The sequence below is a fragment of the Sminthopsis crassicaudata genome, chromosome 1 (assembly GCF_048593235.1).
Source record: "Sminthopsis crassicaudata isolate SCR6 chromosome 1, ASM4859323v1, whole genome shotgun sequence".
In the NCBI taxonomy this organism is placed as follows: Eukaryota; Metazoa; Chordata; class Mammalia; order Dasyuromorphia; family Dasyuridae; genus Sminthopsis; species Sminthopsis crassicaudata.
In genome coordinates this window covers 723,335,874-723,354,751 of record NC_133617.1, presented here as the reverse complement: position 1 = coordinate 723,354,751, position 18,878 = coordinate 723,335,874, and the positions used below count along the sequence as shown (strand labels likewise).

At 35.2% G+C, this 18,878-nt stretch overlaps 1 protein-coding gene and 1 long non-coding RNA gene across 2 annotated transcripts in view; one reads left to right on the top strand and one right to left on the bottom strand.

Annotated features, from left to right (window-relative positions):
* The window catches only part of FOXP1 (forkhead box P1), a 265,651-nt gene that overhangs the window by 211,893 nt on the left and 34,880 nt on the right, over positions 1-18,878 (bottom strand).
* On the top strand, positions 1,626-6,453 carry LOC141551908 (uncharacterized). Its single transcript, XR_012484995.1, has 2 exons — positions 1,626-3,291; positions 6,238-6,453. It is a non-coding gene; the product is annotated as an uncharacterized LOC141551908 (long non-coding RNA).

The following is an 18,878-nucleotide window of genomic DNA, read 5'->3' as shown; positions in this document are numbered from 1 at the left end:
AAAGTTTAAACTGTAACATTTTATTTATTTTTGAATTTTTATACATATAACTGTGACCCATCTTCATCTCAAAGGCAGAGAGTTTACCATTTTTCATTGCTAAAGTATCCAATGTCAAGTATCTAGCCCAATGCCTCTCATGTAATAATACATAGTTAATAAATTATTTGGTGAATTGATCTGGCTGGATATACAAGTAGCAACACTTCCAACAATGAAAAGATTGACAATTTATTCCATAGAAATAATCTATTTCTTAAAATCCTTCACATTATAAGGAGGTAGGGATGGGGGCTAAAGAGAGTCTTGTTTCTATTGTTCTCTCTTTCAATCTATACGTCCAATGCTTAAAAATTTATTAAAATGGACACCTTTTTATGTGACTATTCAATGGTAGTAAAATACTCACACATGTAAAGGAACGAGTTGCCTTCATGACATACTGAGCCCAACATGAGACAGTCTACTTCAGGCAATGCCTTCAATACCATGCCCAATGATGTCCCATAAAAGGTGATGCTTCTCCACCCTTTGTTTTTAATGCCACTGAACATTCAGTCACACACCATAAATCAAAGGAGCCTAGGTGGATATTTGAAGGGTGAGATAAGGAAAATTAATTTCCACACCTAAACATGGATCTGCTATGGAGAAAACAACTTAGCAATAATAGCAGTCCTTTTTATAAGAATGCCTTTAAATAAGAACTCTTGTATAAGAACCCTACAGTGTACCCATATGTAGATTTACAATCCAATACTGTCTTCAGTGATCTGTGTGAAACAGAGAACAGAGTAGTCTTTGCTAAGTTTGTCTAAGAAAGAGAAGATGAGTGAGAAGGAAATACCCTTGGATGCTAAAGAAAAACATTTACAATAATACACTGAATTTACTAAAGGCTTTATTTTAAGAATCTTCAAGATACTCTACTATGTATTATACATAGGATAGAGTTTACTGAAATACAAATATGAGTGAAAATATTGATAACAATAACATGATAACAAGGATAACCATAATGTATAGATGATGATGGATGTGTGAACCAGAAAATAATGCAAGAGCTCAGTTCCTGGGACAGAATATGATTCCAGGTCAACCTTGACTAAGATTCTTGGAAAGAAAAAAGAACAAAATAAAAGTCCAATGACTCTAGCAGTTATCTCTAGCAGTAAAGATTTCATATCTCATGTGAAGGACAGGAAAGTTTACAATGTAATGCTCTCTATCATCAGTGAGCATTTGTCTATTTGCTGAAGCTACATGAATAACTCATCCCTGGAAGGTTCCAAATCAAAGGGCTCTGGCCAACTTTCAAAAGGTGACCTTTCACCTGGATGTCCAGAGTTTGGAAATCAAGCAATAGTAAGAAACAATGGATCCCTGGGTTGGAAGAGACCCCAGAGATCATTCAGTTCATGTCCTACCCTCTCATGAGTACTTGATATATGATTCATCTAGACTACACATAAAGAATTCCCATGAAACAAAATTCTGGAGAGAGCCTATTGGAGTTTGAAATTACCCTAATTGTTCTGAAGTTTTCCCTTGCATGAATCCTACATTTACCTGAGCACCATAATGGGCAGGAGGTTAGTTTGGTGTTTTTTTTTTTTGTTTGTTTGTTTTTGGTTTTTTTGTTTGTTTGTTTGTTTTTTTTTGTTTTTTGTTAAAACATCTTTCCCATCTCTCTATCTACCTACATTTGAAGGCAATCTGGGATATGGAATGTTAAGGGAAAACCTGAGGTCCGTGACTTCATCTCTCATTTTATTTTACATCGTATTTACTCCACAGGCATTGTCCACAGGTTTCTTGGTGCCTGGCACATAGTAATTAATAAATGTTTATTGATTGACTAGCTACTGTTTGTAGTCAATGAAGGTTCCACAATTCAAAGCCTTTCATTGTGAAGACACATTGTTGAGGGTGGGTGGTAGGAAAAGACCTTAAAGAATCAGTATCTTTTCTTGCTTCAAAAGAAATTTAATTTTAAAAACAGAACTCTCTTTAAAAAAATCCAAAAATATCCATCTGACAAACACTACAGACTTAGGAAGAGATAATTATGGGACCATAAATGGTATGGTGAATTACTTTTGAATGGTTTGGGAACACATGGTAGGGGGCAAGCCCGAATGTCTATTTTCTTTTAAATAGCAATTATGATTTAATATGATAAACTTATTTCATTAAACTTACTGAACTGGAATAAATTCCCCGTCTGATACGCATTCAGAAGGGCAGTTCATATTCTCTTCCTAAAAAAATATGTGTTACATTTTTGTGTCTACCACTGCTTCTCTCTTTACCCTGATACTCAAGATAAGATTCAGACAGTCTGGCAGGGGGAAAAACACCTTGATATTTATCTTGCTCAATGAGATGAGACCTTTTGAATCTCAATGGATCAGTGGAATTGACAACTGAACCCTAACTTCAGAGTATCTTTTTTCTGACTTTTTCTCCCAAATTCTCTACAATGGAAATTATATAATACTGCTTATTCCCTACTCCAAAGCACTGCAACATGTGTATATATGCACAAATAATCCAAATTTTGCAGTTATAATTATGGATCTTCACAAACCAATAAACTATTGCCTTTCAACATGTTTTCCTTCTAATACAAATTTGAAATGATTATTTCCTCACAATTTTGCCTCTATTTCCCACAAAGGATCTCCCCTACCGCTCCATGACAAACACTACTTCTTCCTCTCACTGTACCCCAATACAGGTACCTCTCTCTATGACTTTCTTGTTTCCCTTTATGCATTTTTCTTGGCAATAGCCCTGGAGTAGCTAAAGAAGGCTGGGTTGCTATCCTAATAACTTACTTAAAGCCAGATCCAAACCATAGCCCATTGTAAGTATATAAGTAGCTCTAAGATATAAAATACTAGAACTGGAAGAGACTTCAAAAATCATACCTACAACATCCCCAACAAATAGTCATCTTTATTTCACTTGAAGACTTCCAGGGATTGTACATTAATTCCAGAAGCTGCCCGTTATCTATTTGAAAAACTCCAATTATTGGGTACTTCTTTTTTTATAATTGAACCAAAATATAATTCTCTGTAAATTATTGATTCCAGTTTTATCTTCAAAGACTACCTAATTCAATTCAATTACTTTTCCACATGTCCATCCTTCAAGAATTTAAAGAAAGTTGTCATGACTTCCATTATATCTCCTCTCCAGGCTACAATCTTACTTTCTTTTATTTTTATTTTTTCCTAAGGCAGTTGGGATTAAATGACTTGCTCCGGGTCACACAGCTAGGAAGTGTTAAGTGTCTGAGGTCACATTTGAACTCAGGTCCTCCTGACTTCAGGGCTAGTTCTCTATCCACTTCACCACCAAGTTGCCCCACTCCTTACTTTCTTTAAGCAATGACTATATTATATGGCTTTGAGCCTTCTCACAAGCTGATTATCTTTTTCAAGACTCCTCATAGCTTATCAATTTTTTTCAAAAATTGTGGTACCCTTAAATGAATGGCATTCCCAGGCAGTGTCAACAGTACATCTACCTTCTTTTTTATTCTGCACACTATGCCTCTTATTAATTCAATCTGTGGTCCCAATAACACAGTTCTAATGCTGGACTCAGGGCTTAAAATTTTTTCCTATATATTCTGTTATCTATCCTTTTCCAGTTCTACCTTACCCAGTACCTAGCATTGTGATCAAAACACAGCCAAAGCTTAATACATGTTTACAGACTAATCCTGTATTTGTGGGAAATTTTTAAAAAATCCAAATCTAACAATTTCTATTTGTCCCTATTATGTTAAATTAAACCCTTTATTTAGACTTGGATCTCAGTTCTGTCACCCAAGGTAAATATTATCCATACTGCACTGCCCAGCTTTGTATGTCATCAAAGCTCTGATACACATGCTCTCATCTCCATCATTCACAAGTAAGTGATGGCTGACCTCAAGCATCCAAAGGCTATTTTGGAGTAGTGGGATCAGATCTTTTCTGCTTAATAATACTTAGAAAGAGATGGAAGCAACAGTTAGAAACTGTAAAACCAGATTTGAGTTCAAAAAGAAAAACTTCACTGAATGAAGCCCTTTTAACAAGAAGCCATTTAGCAATTTACTCTCTGTGACTCTCCTCAAACAAAGGATGGATGACCCTTAATGGGGGAGACTAGAGAAGGGATTCTGAATTAAGACATTGGTTGTACTTGATTGTCCATAAGGACCCATCAATCATTTAGAATCTTGATTCTCTCAGAATGTTCAGTAGAAGATGGCTTAACACATTATAGCATTTACTAGATTCTACCTCTGAGGCTACCATAGCATCATAATCCTTAGAAATGGAAAGTACCTAGTTGTTTCTACATTCTACAAATAGAGAAATGGAAGGTGGTCAAACTTAAGGATCCAAGGTTACAAGATTAATGATAAGAAGAACAAAGACTACCAACTAAGTCTTCTGACTTTAGTACTCTTCCATCAATAAGAATGTAAGCTAAAGCCAAAAACAAGATTCCTTCAGGAAGTGGTCCATTTAGTAGAAAATACTTGCTATGGCATCCTGGCAATGAGATCTGACCCAATGGTTAATTAAAGCCCTTCCTACCACCCATGATGAAAGGACAATCAGCCCAATACTTCCTTTCATTCTCTAAACTACTGTTCCTCAAACCAGGTTCATGACCTTCCTAGGGAATCCAGGGAACTTCCAACGAAATCAGAAAGATGCAGCTTTGCTCCTTTATATTTTCCAATCTTCCCAGCTCGTTTCTTTCTGTCTCTATCCATTTCATACTATTTTCTTCTTTATTGTCCTCAAAATGAAAGAATGTTTCAGACAAAAGTTACCTCTGGAATTTTCTGGTCCAAGAAAACATTTTACAAATGAGGAAAACGAAGGTTGGAGGGAAAGTGAATTATCTAAGGTCATACAAAGCCTAAGCAGCAAAGGCTGGTCTAGTGTTTATGCCTTCCTATTTCAATTTCAGTGCTCCTTTAACAATCCTACCATGCCAGGCATCCTCAACATAGAAAGGGAAAGAACTTTTACCAACAGCAGAAAATCCTGTCATGATTGTCTATTAGCCATGGATGACAATGAATGTAAAAAAATTGAAAGCCATTATTAAAAAATATAAAATCCCCTCTTTTGTGGGTCTGATCACCAAATAAACCTGGAAGCTACCAACTTTTTCCCAGTCCATTCAACTAAATACTATTATGCACCAGCTCTCAAATCGCCACTCTACTCCATCCAAAGTTAGAGTTCTGAACTTTGTAATTGGTTATTTACAGTTGTTGTTGTTATTCAGATAAGGACATCCTGTTTTATGTTTAACAATCAATTAAAGGAACATAGGTATAATTGTAAATTGTGCTTCCTTTATAGAAGCTAACTACCACAAACTTATCTAATCCAACTGGAGAATGATTACTCTTGAGGCATCATAGGATTCTCAAATACTCGTGCTAGTTAAATACATACACAAGATTTAGCTAAATTGTCAGTAGAATTTTCTATAGCAAAATCTTTTCTTGTTTTTTTTTTAATGTTTTCCATTCAATCCTCATGTTTGTATAAAATACTCTCTGTGTACTCTCCTCTGCCTACAAATAATCCCTCCCATTTACCCCAGTCTCTCCACCCCTTATATCTCAGTTTTTTCAATGACTTGGAGGTTCTAAACTTTGGCCACATCTTTGAACGTCCTACTGCATAGGTAGAGAACAAAACATTCAATTCATATCTTGCAATCCACTTGGTCAAACAAGGAAAAGCAAGTAAAGGTGCAATTAGTGTGAGTTACATCATTGTCTCAAGTCAGTTTTAGAGGTGTGTCAAAGGAGAGTCAACAAAGTCCAAAGAAAGAATTGAACACAATTGCAGTGAAGCTGCATGGGAATCAAAGACCAACAGCAAGTGTTGGTCATGTTAGCAGATGTGGAAGACTAAATCACACAGAGAAGCCATCCCTGTTGATATAATGGAACAGAAGCATCTGTGGATGAAGCTGTTCACTATTTAAACATACAAGCTCACTTAAAATTGTGACCAATCAACAAAAAATTCAGAGTTTATACCAGGAACTCAACTCCCCAGTGTGAAAATAGTGATCCCATCCTCAAGAAATTGGCAATCTGGGGCAGTGGATAGAGCACCAGCCTTGAATTCAGGAGGACCCAAGTTCAAATCTGGTCTCAGACACTTAACACTTCCTAGCTGTGTGACCCTGAGCAAGTCACTTAACTCCAGCCTCAGGGAAAAAAAAATAAGTTGGCAATATACGGAGGGAGGCAGGGCATAATCAATCAATCAACATTTCTTACATGCCTACTTTGTGCTGGGCAGTGAGTTAAGGGCTTTAAAACATAACCAAAGATATATACAGAAAGTGCATGTTTATCTTCATTTAAATTACTTTTCTATACTAAGGGCCTTAGCAGTTCTATGAACCCAAAACTCAACAGATCAAAAATCTAGCCAAAAGGACTTTGCTACTTTCAATATCTGAGCTGGTCTGAATGTCAAAAGTTTTCATCGATTTAATTTGTAGGACCATGTATTTTAAATGAGTGGTATAGTCCGTTCTTACCCTCTGTTATACTTGGAAAGCCATAGTATCTGTTATGCAAAAAAACAGCTCAGATCTTCAGAAGAGACTCCTTAACTAGGAAGACCAGTTCTAGCTCACTCAGAGAATGTTTTCATGATGCCAACAAAAACTTCAAAAGTGGAATAGGTTTGATGGCACTGGTAACAGCGAAGAAAATTGTCCACAAATGCAGGAGGAAAAATCATCATTTGAGAAAACAAGCCCTTTATTTGCTAAATAAAAATAGCCTGTCTCTGAATTTCTCCAACAAGAGAACAGGGATAAAGGAGGCTGAGACTCAGTCGGTGTTCTCATTGATTCTCCCAGATGAGAGCAATCACTTGTGCAGTGATGGATGCATTCTAGAAATGAACATCTAACCGTTAGTGTCATCAAATAGATGTTTTGGATTCCTTAACAACAGTAAGATCTTCCAAGATGAAGACTTCCTGAGGTGAAGGAAAGCCACCTCTAAAAGAAAAGGAAGCGTTCCTTTAGCTATACAACCAAAAACACCCAAAGGAAAACAGTGGAGTTAACTTTTAAGTGCTACTTCCAATAAATGACAAATAAAATACATCAAGAGATATATAGTCAGAGGCCTGAAGTTTATGTCATCCTCAGGAAATTCTGAATGCTAATAATGCAGAAGTTGTCCAAAGTCATTAAGAAAAAGTACAAGGCACATGGAGAAGAAACAAGGAAAAGAAGGATGAATAGTTCAGCACCACAGTCTTAAAGATGGAGTAACTGGATATGATAACACAAGATTAAGGAGTGCTGTAAGCCAAAGCATTATACAATAGAGTATGGGACCTTTTTGTGCATAGATTGGTTAGGTTAAAACACAAAGTTCTATGTAAGAGGCTGTTATGAGATAATTGAATTTAATAAACATTTATTAAGCATCTACTGCTTATTTTGCAGAAACTAAACAAATTAAATTAAATCTAAAGGGATATAGTTAACTTGGAAAATCTTTACAGTAAGTTTCTCCACTATTCCAAATGTTAAAGGAATTAATTAAAAAGCATAAGAGTAATGAGAATCATTCCACATCAAGTAAGTGGTTATTAAAGATATGGAGAGAGAAATTTTCAATGAAGAATTCAAGATTCTAATAGACATATTTAAAATTTGCTCCAAGTTACTAATAATTAGAGAAATGAAAATGAAAACAGCCCTAAGGTTTTTTGCCTGACAACTACTCAAATTGGCAAAGAGTAATCAAAAAAAGGGGGAAAATAATCATTAAACAGGTTCTACCAAAAAAAAAAAAAGTACTCTGATGTATTTAAGTGATGAAACTGTGAATTGTTACTTAGCTTGAAAAGTCACTAAACAATAAATCTTTGGACCCAGTGATAGCACTACTAGTCTATATCCCAAAAGGAATAAAAGAAAGATGAAAATTATCCATATTTCAAAAATATTTACAGCTATCATTTTTTTAAATAACAAAGAACTAGATACTAATGGAGCACCTGCCTTTATCCACTGAGAATTGGAAGAAATAAATTACAATATATGAATGTAATGACATCACTTCCAGGTCATGTGATAAAAAAGACATAGTACTGGACATCCTCTAATATCTATGAACTCCCAGACTTCTCTAAAACAGAAATGCATCAAAGATAAAACAATGACAGTTCTCTTCATGGTCTAGGATAGTAGGAATACAAAAGACATACCCCACAAAAAAAAACAACAAAAAACAAACAAACTTATGAATTGATGCCTACCCTGTGCTAACTCATAAACTGTCCCTACCCTCTCACTTAAATAAAGATTTACAACAAACCTAATCCCACACTGGTCCCATCTCCCTTTTTTTTTCTAGTGCCATGGAAATTCAGACTCCAAATTGCAGAAGATTGCTGGAGTAAAAACAGTCAGTGTCATAATGGTTGGATTCAGAGTGGTTTTAAAAGATCTCCATAGGAAAACACAGGAACAACGAGAAAGGCACAAAACATATAAAGAGGCTTGAAAGAAAATTTAGTACAATGCTATTCCTCACCTTTCTTTCAGAGCCTCAGAGATACAAATTGGGAAAAACAAAACAAAACAAAACAAAACAAAAAAAAAAAAACTAACTTCATAGCACCAGTGTGGCAACTCTTTAAATTTCTAAAAGTGGATTAGAGAAGTGAGGAATGGTGGGAAAAAAAAAAAAGAAAAAACACAAAAGGCCTGGAGGGTGGAGCTCTGTTGCATTCCATTAAGCATGAGGGAGAGACCAGTATACAGATAGGGACAATTTTCTCCCTCCAAATACCAGTTTTAACAAAGACCTAGATTGTTGAATGGTGAATAACTAACTTGGGAGAAGGTTGAGATTTAACCTTGAGAATGAACAATGAGGGAAATCTCTATCAGAAGGGAGTGAGTCAGAAAGTGAGCAATAGAGGAAAATAAGGCAGAGGGGGATTGATGAAATTATCAAAGATATCAGAAACAAGAAAATTCATATACTTTAAACAAAAGAAGACAGATATCAATAGGGCATTAACAGCAGAAAGAAATAGATTTCCAAACTGAGTGCATGATTTCCAGTATTGATGAATAAATATTACAAAACAAAGGGAAACAATTCAACATTTGAAGAGACAGAGGACTCTGAATTTAAGAACATGGAATCTCAATAGGCTATTCCTGAAGTTTTTCTTTTTCTCTCCTTTTTTTCTCCCTCCCCCCAGGTAGTTGGGGTTAAGTGACTTATCCAGGGTCACACAGCTAGGACATGTTAAGTATCTGAATCTGGATTTGGTAGGTCCTCCTGACTTCAGGACTGGTGCTCTATCCACTGCGCCACCTAGCTACCCTATGATTTTTTTTTTTTTTTGAAGAAAAGATTCATAACAGCAGAATTTTTGACATGTAAAACAATGGACAAAACAGGAAGACAACTCTGTGATGGCAAAGATCAACAAAGAAATAAAAGAGAGAATAACAAACTGGGAGTTAAAATCCATAGAAGTGAGGGGCAATTTAGAAGAAGAAAAGTAAGATCAATAGATTTAAAAGAAAATATGCCCACAATGCAAACAAAACATAATTCATCTCAAAGACATGGTGTGTAGAGAGACAATCTAACGATAATAGGTCTCTCAGAAGAACAAAACAATACAAAAAACCTGAACACTATAAAGTAAGAAATAATGCAAGAGAACTTCACAAAAGAACATATAAAATAATATAACTGGAAGAATTCACAGATCACTTCTAGGAAAAATAAAGGGGGGAAAGTAGTGGATGCAAACTCTAAGAAACACAGTAGTTAAATTTCACAATTCAATTCAGAAACAAATTTTATAAGTGAATAGAAGAAAGATCTTAAAATACAACAGGAAGGGATTCAAATATAGCAAGACCATTGTTTTATATACCAGAAAACACAGGATGGAATGGAATTTTATTGTGCTGTAAGAAATGATGAAAAAGATGGTTCCAGAGAATCCTGGGGAAGTTGATTAATTAATGCAGAATGAAATAAGCAGAAATTAGAGAACAGTTTGTACAAGGAAAACATTGTAAAGAAAAATAACTCTGAAAGAATTTAAGGACTCTTAACAGATGCAATGACCAATCAGAATTTCTGAAGACAATAACAGAGCATGCTATTCACCTCTTGTCAAACAAGAAATGGAACTCTGGAGCAGAAATGGACGTCCATTTCAAACAAAGTCAATGAGGGAATTTATTTTTCTTGAATTTAAATCTATTTATAAAAGGGTTTATTTTCCTTTTTTTATTCAATGGGAAGGGGTTAAGTAGAATTGGGAAAGACAACAAATACAGTTGTGACAGATTTGTCAAAAATAAAAGGGAAAGAAAAAGAAAGTCATTGAGGTATTTTTTTTCAAAATCATAAAAGAACAGAGAGAAGGTCATAAGGCAATACAGAAAACTCGGACAGCTTTCAAAGTTTATTTCCTAAGCCAAAATCATTAAATAATTAAAAGGAAAAGCAAATTGTATGAAATCGAGATTTACAGTATCATGTACAATTCTTAATTTTTTTTCTGTTTAACTTTTACCTGGAAAAGTTCATTTTATTTATTTATTGTTAATTTAAGTTACCTAGTAATCAAATTATTAAGTTTATTTTATTCAATATTTCTTTCCAATAAAAATTAAAAGCACCTACATGTAAATAAAAGATCTGTAAAAATAAAATACTTTCTATCCTTAAGGATTTAATATTTTACTGAAGAGGTTACATTCACACAAGTAAATTCACACAGGTAAATATAAAATAACTGAAAGAGGGAAAGTAGACTAACAACTAGGATAAATCAGGAAAGACTTCCCACAGGATTGAGAAGATAAAGTTAGAAAGGTAAATTGGCTCCAGATGTCAGAGGATTATGAATTTTGGAGGGGGGAGGGAATATATCCTGAGAGTAATAAGAAGAAAGCCAAAAATTTTTTTTGAAAATGAGGGTCTTCTTTATGCATTCTTTTTAGTTTATCAATTTGGAAATTATATAAGGGACTGATCAGAAGGGAGAAAAATGGAAGGCAGGAGCTTTTGTTAGATGATATCATGAAATTCTGGCAAGGAAGTTGATAGAATAAAGAGAAAGATATATATGAGTCTCTTACAGAGGGGGAACTCAGAGGAGATCAACTATAAGGCAGAGAAAGATAAGGATGAAAGATACAACCAACCATTTTAAAAGAAGAAAGTAAATGAATTCTAAATTCTCTTTTAACTTTTTAATCTATGGTCCTAAACTGTGGATATGGGGGAAAGAGTATGGAGAAATAAAAGAAGTCTGAAAACAAAATCTTAGAGAAGATTTAGACATTGGGAGAAGAAACTAGAAAAAGAACAAGTGAGAGAGGCAATGATAAGGCATAGTGTCATAAAAGCCAGGAGGGGAAGGAATGTAAAAAACAAAACAAAACAAAAACAAACAACAATCATTTCAATACTACTGGGTGGTCAAGAAGAAGGACAAAAAATAAATAAATAAATAAAGGTCAGTGGATTTCTTAACTGGGATCTACCAGTGATCTATTAGTAGATTCAATCACTGAATCTACTTCCAAGATGAAATCAGTAGAACGGAGTAAATGAAAGGGCAGAAAAGTAGGTGTAAAAGAAACAATGCAGTCAGTAGCCTTATAGAAGTTTGGCCATATAAAAGAAAGATAAGGAAGGCAGTGATGAAGAAGGAAAGGATTAGGGTATACAGAGAATATGAGTATTTATAAGAGGGGAAGGGGAAGGAACCAATAGAGAAATTTAAACTAGAAGATGAATAACAGAAATGCTGTTACCTATGAATGAGGGTTGGCAAGATGGATGTATTTTATCAATGTAAATGAAGCCAGAACTGGCATAATGAACTGGGATAATTGGGAGGAATGTTGGGATGAAGGTGGAAGGGGCTTAAATTACTCTGTGGATTGAGTCAACAACTCTAATCTCCCAATCACTTGGGGGTATGGCATTTTACAAAGATTACTAACAAACTAGAGAACATCCAGAAAGAAAAATACAATCCAGTGAAAAGGTGTAAGTTCATAATATAAGAAGCCTGGCAGCTAAGTAGTGCAATGGTTAGAGAGCCAGGTTTGGAGTTGGAAAGAACTGAAATTCAAATCCAGCCTCAGATTTTTACTAGTTGTGTGAGCCTGGGCAAGTCACTTAGTCTGTTTGCCTCAGTTTGTTCAGCAGCAAAATGGGGATCTAGGACCAATTTCATAGGGTTGTTGGGAAGATCGACTGAAACAATATTTGTAAGTGCTTAGCACACTGCACAACACATAATAGGTGCTGTATAAATGCTTCTTTCCCCTTCTGCTGAAAAAAAAAGGGGGATAAAATTCAAAGATAAAACTCAAAGAAGACAAGATAGTTTTCAAATATTTGATAGTAATAATAATCTTTTATTGTTCTTTTTATTGTTCTGAGTCAGATTGTTCATGATCCTGTTTGGTCTTTTCTTGGCAAAGATACTGGAATAGTTTGCCATTTCCTTCTCCAGCCTATATAGATGAGGAAACTGAGGCAAATAGGGTTAAATGACCTGTCCAGAGACACACAACTAGTAAGTGTCTGAGTGGAGCCATCAAGCTGCCCAATAATAATTTAGCTAGCATTTATACACTGTCTCCTCAAAAGGCCAGAAGTGGTACTGGTAATGATGTGTGCCTGTAATCCTTACTCCTGGGAGCCATGGAAGCTGGTTTGAGTTTTCATTTGAAGAGGATGAGGCTAGCCAGGAGTTTGCACCAGATCTGCCAATGATATCATGAGCCCTGAGAAGTAGAGCCCACCAGCCTGCCTCCAGAGGGTTGAACTCACTCAGGTATAAAAAAATGGTTCAAGTTAAAATTTCTGTGTGGAACAATATTAGGATTGGGGCTGTGGATGGCTGCTGTATTTCCAGTCTGGCTGAGAGGGAAACTTAGTCTCAAGGGAAATTTTAAAAAAAATGAAAGAGGTATATATGAGGAGGAAGGATAAAAAACTGTGGTCAAAGGAAACAATTCAGAATCCGGAATCTTGGAAGGAAATAAATTGAGTGAATAAATGTGGTCATGAACTGAGTGAAGTTCATCAGAACAAACAAAAAGTCAAGGAACATTGGGATCTGAGGAGCAAAAAGGTATTTTCTTGATAAGAATTTGCCCTTAATGAGGCCCCTGCTAAGGTATGATGATATTGGGTCTATTTACTATTTTATTTCAAAGAAAGCCAAGAGATTCCCTAAGACCTACCAAAAAAGAACATGATAGTTTTAAAGATTACATGCTCCCTGGATCACATATTTAAAGTGGGAATGGATCTTGGAGATCACCGAGTATAGCATTTCCATTTTAGAGATGAGAAAACTAAGGCCCAGAGAAGTAAAATGATGTACCTGAGCTCATTTGGATAGTAAATAGAAGTAGAATTCGAATCCAGATCCTTTGACTTCACTACATCATACTGTTTCAAAATCAATTTAACTTTTCCACTCATTTTCAGTAAAAGATAAACATAAACATGAATAAACAAGGAAGCAAGCCATAGTGTAACATTCTTCAGTTCCAATTCAGCTAAAATATATATAACAGAACTGTGGCTATGTACACATCCTAGACAAAGATTTCTCTCTTGACTTCTTTTGAAGAAGAGTTGTTTACCATGGAAGGCTCAAGAACCAATAAAAAAGGCAATTTAACAATATCTCTGCTGTGTCACCAATCATCTAAAAGGCCTCAAGGCTGCTACATCCCCACTACAGTACACTAGGTTTGCCACCCGGCCAGTTTTCAATTGACACTGCTGTGTATTCGTTTTGTTTTTTGTTTTGTTTTGTTTTGTTTTTTTTAATTAAAATTGTAAGTGTTTTAAAAAAATAAATCCAACTCCACGCCAGCACTGTTCTCCGCATTTGCAAAGATCACCAGGGAAGGATGATTTCCTGCCTCTAGAGAGGGATGAGCTAGCTATTAGCTCATAGGAAAGGAGGACACTTTTAAAGATGAAACAAAATATTAGACATGAGAGCAGACCAGAAATTTGAACAGATAAAGGAAATATGGACGTCCATTATTAGACTGTCATCATTTTTGTTACTGAAGAACAAATCCCTTAGAATATAACTGCCCTTTTATACTGAAAAGGGAATAATGGATCTTATTGGGGGGAAAAAAAGTTTTGGTATTTAAGTAAAATTTTTCATTTTGATTTTGTTCAATCAAAGAACAGAACACCAGAAGTAAACAGAATCATCGAGATTATCTGCCCAACTCCTTAGTATGACAGATGATGAAATTAAGGCCTATGGAGACTCATTTACTTGTCCAAGGTGATATAATTAGTTATTAGTTTTAAAAACAGATAGAAATGAGAAAGGTTGATTTGTTGTAAAGTTAACCATTTCCAAACTTCTTTGAAAATCACAGAAATTCTTTAAAAGGATTCTGTGTTAGACTTGAAGTTTAAAGAGTGTTGTAGTGATGAGTTATTACTGTGGTTGAAGCATTAGTCTAAGCTAGGTCTGGTGATGGCCACGTAGCCTGTATCTGGCCAAAGAGAAGCCAAATTCAAGGCTTCAGCAGCTTGGATTCACAAATTGATTAAAATTCTCTTGAGTATATACAAGCCGATATTTATGGTTAACAGCTCATAACTTGAGAAAACTTTTATGTGGTAAAAACGTAACTATACCCAATCTCTAAGAGAACCATTACCTGAAAGAGCCAAATACTTCTTTCAAAAATGACCAACTGTCATTCCCAAGTTCTAATCTAGTTTAAGAGAGGCGTGCTTCCTTGCTTAATCTCATTCAGACAAATGGGTTTTTCTCTGTCATCACCCATTCCCAAGAAGGGACAGCTGTTGGGCATTTAAGCCAACAAATTATATACACAGTATATGCATGTATACATGTCCTGGCTTCTTTGGTACCAATCTATTAACTTCATTGGTGATGGGGAACTCTCAGGGAGCATGTTCTTTTCACTGACACATAATAGCACCTTGTTCGGCACTTCTCAGCCTTAAAGATCTGCATTGAGAGGTGAAGGGATTGAGTCAAGTCATGGGAAGCTAGGACAAGCTAGAAAGCAGACTTGTATCTCCCTGACTTTAGAGTTGACCTTCTAGCCATTATACTATATTGCCTACCTTTCTTATGCTATAGTTAGGCATGTCTCCAATGTTTATATGCATTATATGTCTACTTACCCATCAGAATAGCTTAGTATAAATAGTACAATGCCCAAATAAATGTGTATTAAGTATTCTTCTTTCCCTTCTTTCCTTCTACCCCTCTTCCCTCTTTATTTCCTTCATTGACTCCTTTGTTTTCTTCAATCCTTCCTTCCTTCCTTCCTTCCTTCCTTCCTTCCTTCCTTCCTTCCTTCCTTCCTTCCTTCCTTCCTTCCTTCCTTCCTTCCTTCCTTCCTTCTTTCCTTCCTCCCCATCCCCCCCCTTTTTTTCCTGAGGCAATTGGAGTTAAATGACTTGCCCAGGGTCACACAGCTAGGAAATGTGAAGTGTTTGAGGCCACATTTGAACTCAGATCCCTTCTTCCCTTTATAAAAACAAGATATTCCTGTTGAATAATTTCCCCTGAATACTCTTGAGTCCAATCAGTGATTTCTTTACCCTGAGATCACAAATAAACTGAATATAAAGAAAAAGACCTAATGTTTCATTTTAAAGTGTTTTCCTGTAAAACAAATGACTAACCACACATGCACACACACATGCATAAAAATACACACACATGCACATACATGCATATGCACACAGAGAGACAAAAGCATTAAAACTATCTTCTGAGTGAAACTCCTTCAATACAGTATGAGAATATGCGAGATGAGTTAACCTACAACCTGGAAAACGGTTAAAATGAATCTATCTGTTAAAAGAACCCATTTGGGGGCACACCCAGGTCGTGTCTTGAGCAGGTTTTATATTCCAATGAAAAATGGAGGTGCTCATGATTTGTAGGCTTAAATTAATGCTAAATACTTCAAAGAACAGGGCAAACAAGTCAGCAGCAAAATTTTTATGGGTTCACTTCCTTCAAGGGAACTTAAAGAGCCAGAATTTTATTGCTGTGAATTCTGGTCACCCTTCGTACCCCTCAGCATCTGTTTGAAATATGTAGTAGACAATTGCTTTTTTGGCTCTAACTCAGGTGGTTGAAATAAAGGACAAACAGACTACTGTATATAAGCTTTCCTCCAGCAATGAACATTTTTATTAACTCTCTTGCATGGCAAATCCTGCTGCTGCTGTGCTTCCAATCCCCATAGAATCATCAAGGAATTTGGCTATTTATTAATTCTGGTGGTCAAGCACTAGGGCGGATATGTTGAGACTTGTCTGTAATATGGAACCTCACATTTCAAAAGGCTACAGAAATGTAAAAAAAAAAAGAGTTCTGTTTAGTTCATCATTCATACGTGTAAAATTCCAAGTGAAATACTAAATACAAGCTTTGTGCATAAATATGTCAGTTCTGTCACAGGGTCTCAGCCAAGGAAAACAAGTCCCACGGTATGGGGGTGCAGAATTATCACTGAAGTCATGAACTTGCCCACTTGTACTCAGCTTTTCAAATTTTCTCCCATAACAATGGAAATGTTAAAAAAAAAAAAAAAAAAAAAAAAAAAGAAAAAAAAGACCCAGAGATGATGCTGAGAAAACACTCTCATCTTCTGTATGATGATGGACAACAACGATAAGAAACCAGCCAAATACAAACCTTTGTCTATAAAACTTTGTGGTTATAAAAATAGGATAGATTCCAATCCAAAAATGCTTTTTTGGGGTGGTTTTTAAACAGGAAAATTTATGTTAAATTAGCAATGATAGCAAATCTCAAAGAAGTCTCATTTGGCATTTGGATTTGCAATAAAGTTTAGACACTTTCTTAAAAACACAGAAGGTTGACTCTAAAGTTACAGCCAAGAGTTCATGAAGGGCTCAACAAATTTATAAATTTATAAATACACTCATTAAGAATTAGGCTACATAGATGAAAACAAACAAACAAACAAAAACATTTAATACTACTTGATAGAAATGAATTTTGTTTTTTGTTTTTGTTTTTGTTTTTGTTTTTCTCCTGAGGCTGGGGTTAAGTGACTTACCCAAGGTTACACAGCTAGGAAGTGTTAAGTGTCTGAGATCAAATTTGAACTTGGGTCCTCCTGAATTCAGGGCTGGTGCTCTATCCACTGCGCCACCTAGCTGCCCCCATATAGAGATGAAAATGTTTAGGATAGTCTAACATGAAATGGGGTAGTAGTATAACTAGACTAACAGTTTTTTTTTTTTTTAATAAAACAACTATATTCTAGACCTATTTAATATTTTCTTCTGAGTGAATCTATTTTTAAAATGATTTGCTTTTCTAAATGAATTAGTCTCATTTTTTAGGAAATAAAGTTTACTTTCATTGTACAGTCAACTCCATGGCTTCCTTCGTTTCCCATTAGACTTTCAAAGTCCCAATGTAGTTATAAGCTAATCTTATTTAGGATGTGAAGTCAGGCCAAAAGCCAAAATAAAACCAAAGAAAAGACCAAACTTCATGATTATCATCGTGTCACATATATACAGTCCATCCTCCTCCTCAAAAGCTAATAGGCACAATTTTGTTCGGGTTGTTTCAAAATGCAGATTCTTCAAAGAAATTTTCAGACATTTTAATGGAAAGTTAACTCCCATGGATTTTGGCAAAAATACTGGAAACAAGAAGTGAAACAAAAATACCCAATAAAACACTTTTACTTTCCTGAAAGGGTTGGAAGAGAAATAAAACACACCCTTGAAAAGAAAATGATTTTGTAAAATGTTATTAGGAAAAAAAAAACTTTCACCAAATTGAAATAGATAGTCTTTCATAAAAATTAAATCCCTCTTACCAAAATTATTTTCTAAAGTCATTATCCCCTTAATGTATTTTATCATACAAAGAATATTGTAACTGTTCATTTGCTTCTGTTTAAAAAAAAGTTAAATTCAACCAGTTCTGGTCTCCAAAAGGTATTTTTATCAACTCAAACAATGTTACCTGGAACAAACCAGATATTTTCTGAAGCAGCACTTTTCCTTTTTCTTTTTTTTTTCCACATGGGAAATGGTTGTCGCCATATGCAAAATGTTTCATGAAAATATTTCATTTAATTGGTCTATTCTGGGATTGCTAAAGGAAGCTTTTCAGGCAGAAGCCTGATGAGTCTCAACATGACGGGTTCTCACCCTAAATTTAATGTACTCACATTTGAGGAGAACAATTGTATGAGATGCATGAGAACAATTTACATCATGACCATAACAGCATAAAGAAAAATATCACTGAATGATTCTGAAATTCTTATCAAAGCAATCATCCATCTTGACGTCACAGGACTGATGGCAAAGCAGGCTTTTCTTTGGGCACAAAGGTAGCATCCTGAGGGAATGGGATAAAGAATATATTATCAGATACAGACTGTGTGCTGGTTTCTTTATTTGTTATATGTAAGGAGTCTTTGTTTGGGGACAACAAGAAACCTGATTTATTGGGAAGGGATGATGGTCTTCAAAAAATTCAATGAAATATTTTTTGTTTAAAAACATAAAAGGAGACGCTAATAATAAGCACAGTAGATTCATTCATTTAAAAATATTTAGAGTGCCTACTATCTTGAAGACATCTTTGCTGGGTCCTAAAGAACTCATTTGCTCACAAATGAGCAAAAACATAGACCATGGGAAACTAGACATCATAAAGCTAATGCAAAGCATAAGGTGATAAGGTCAGTGAGAATAGTAAGCA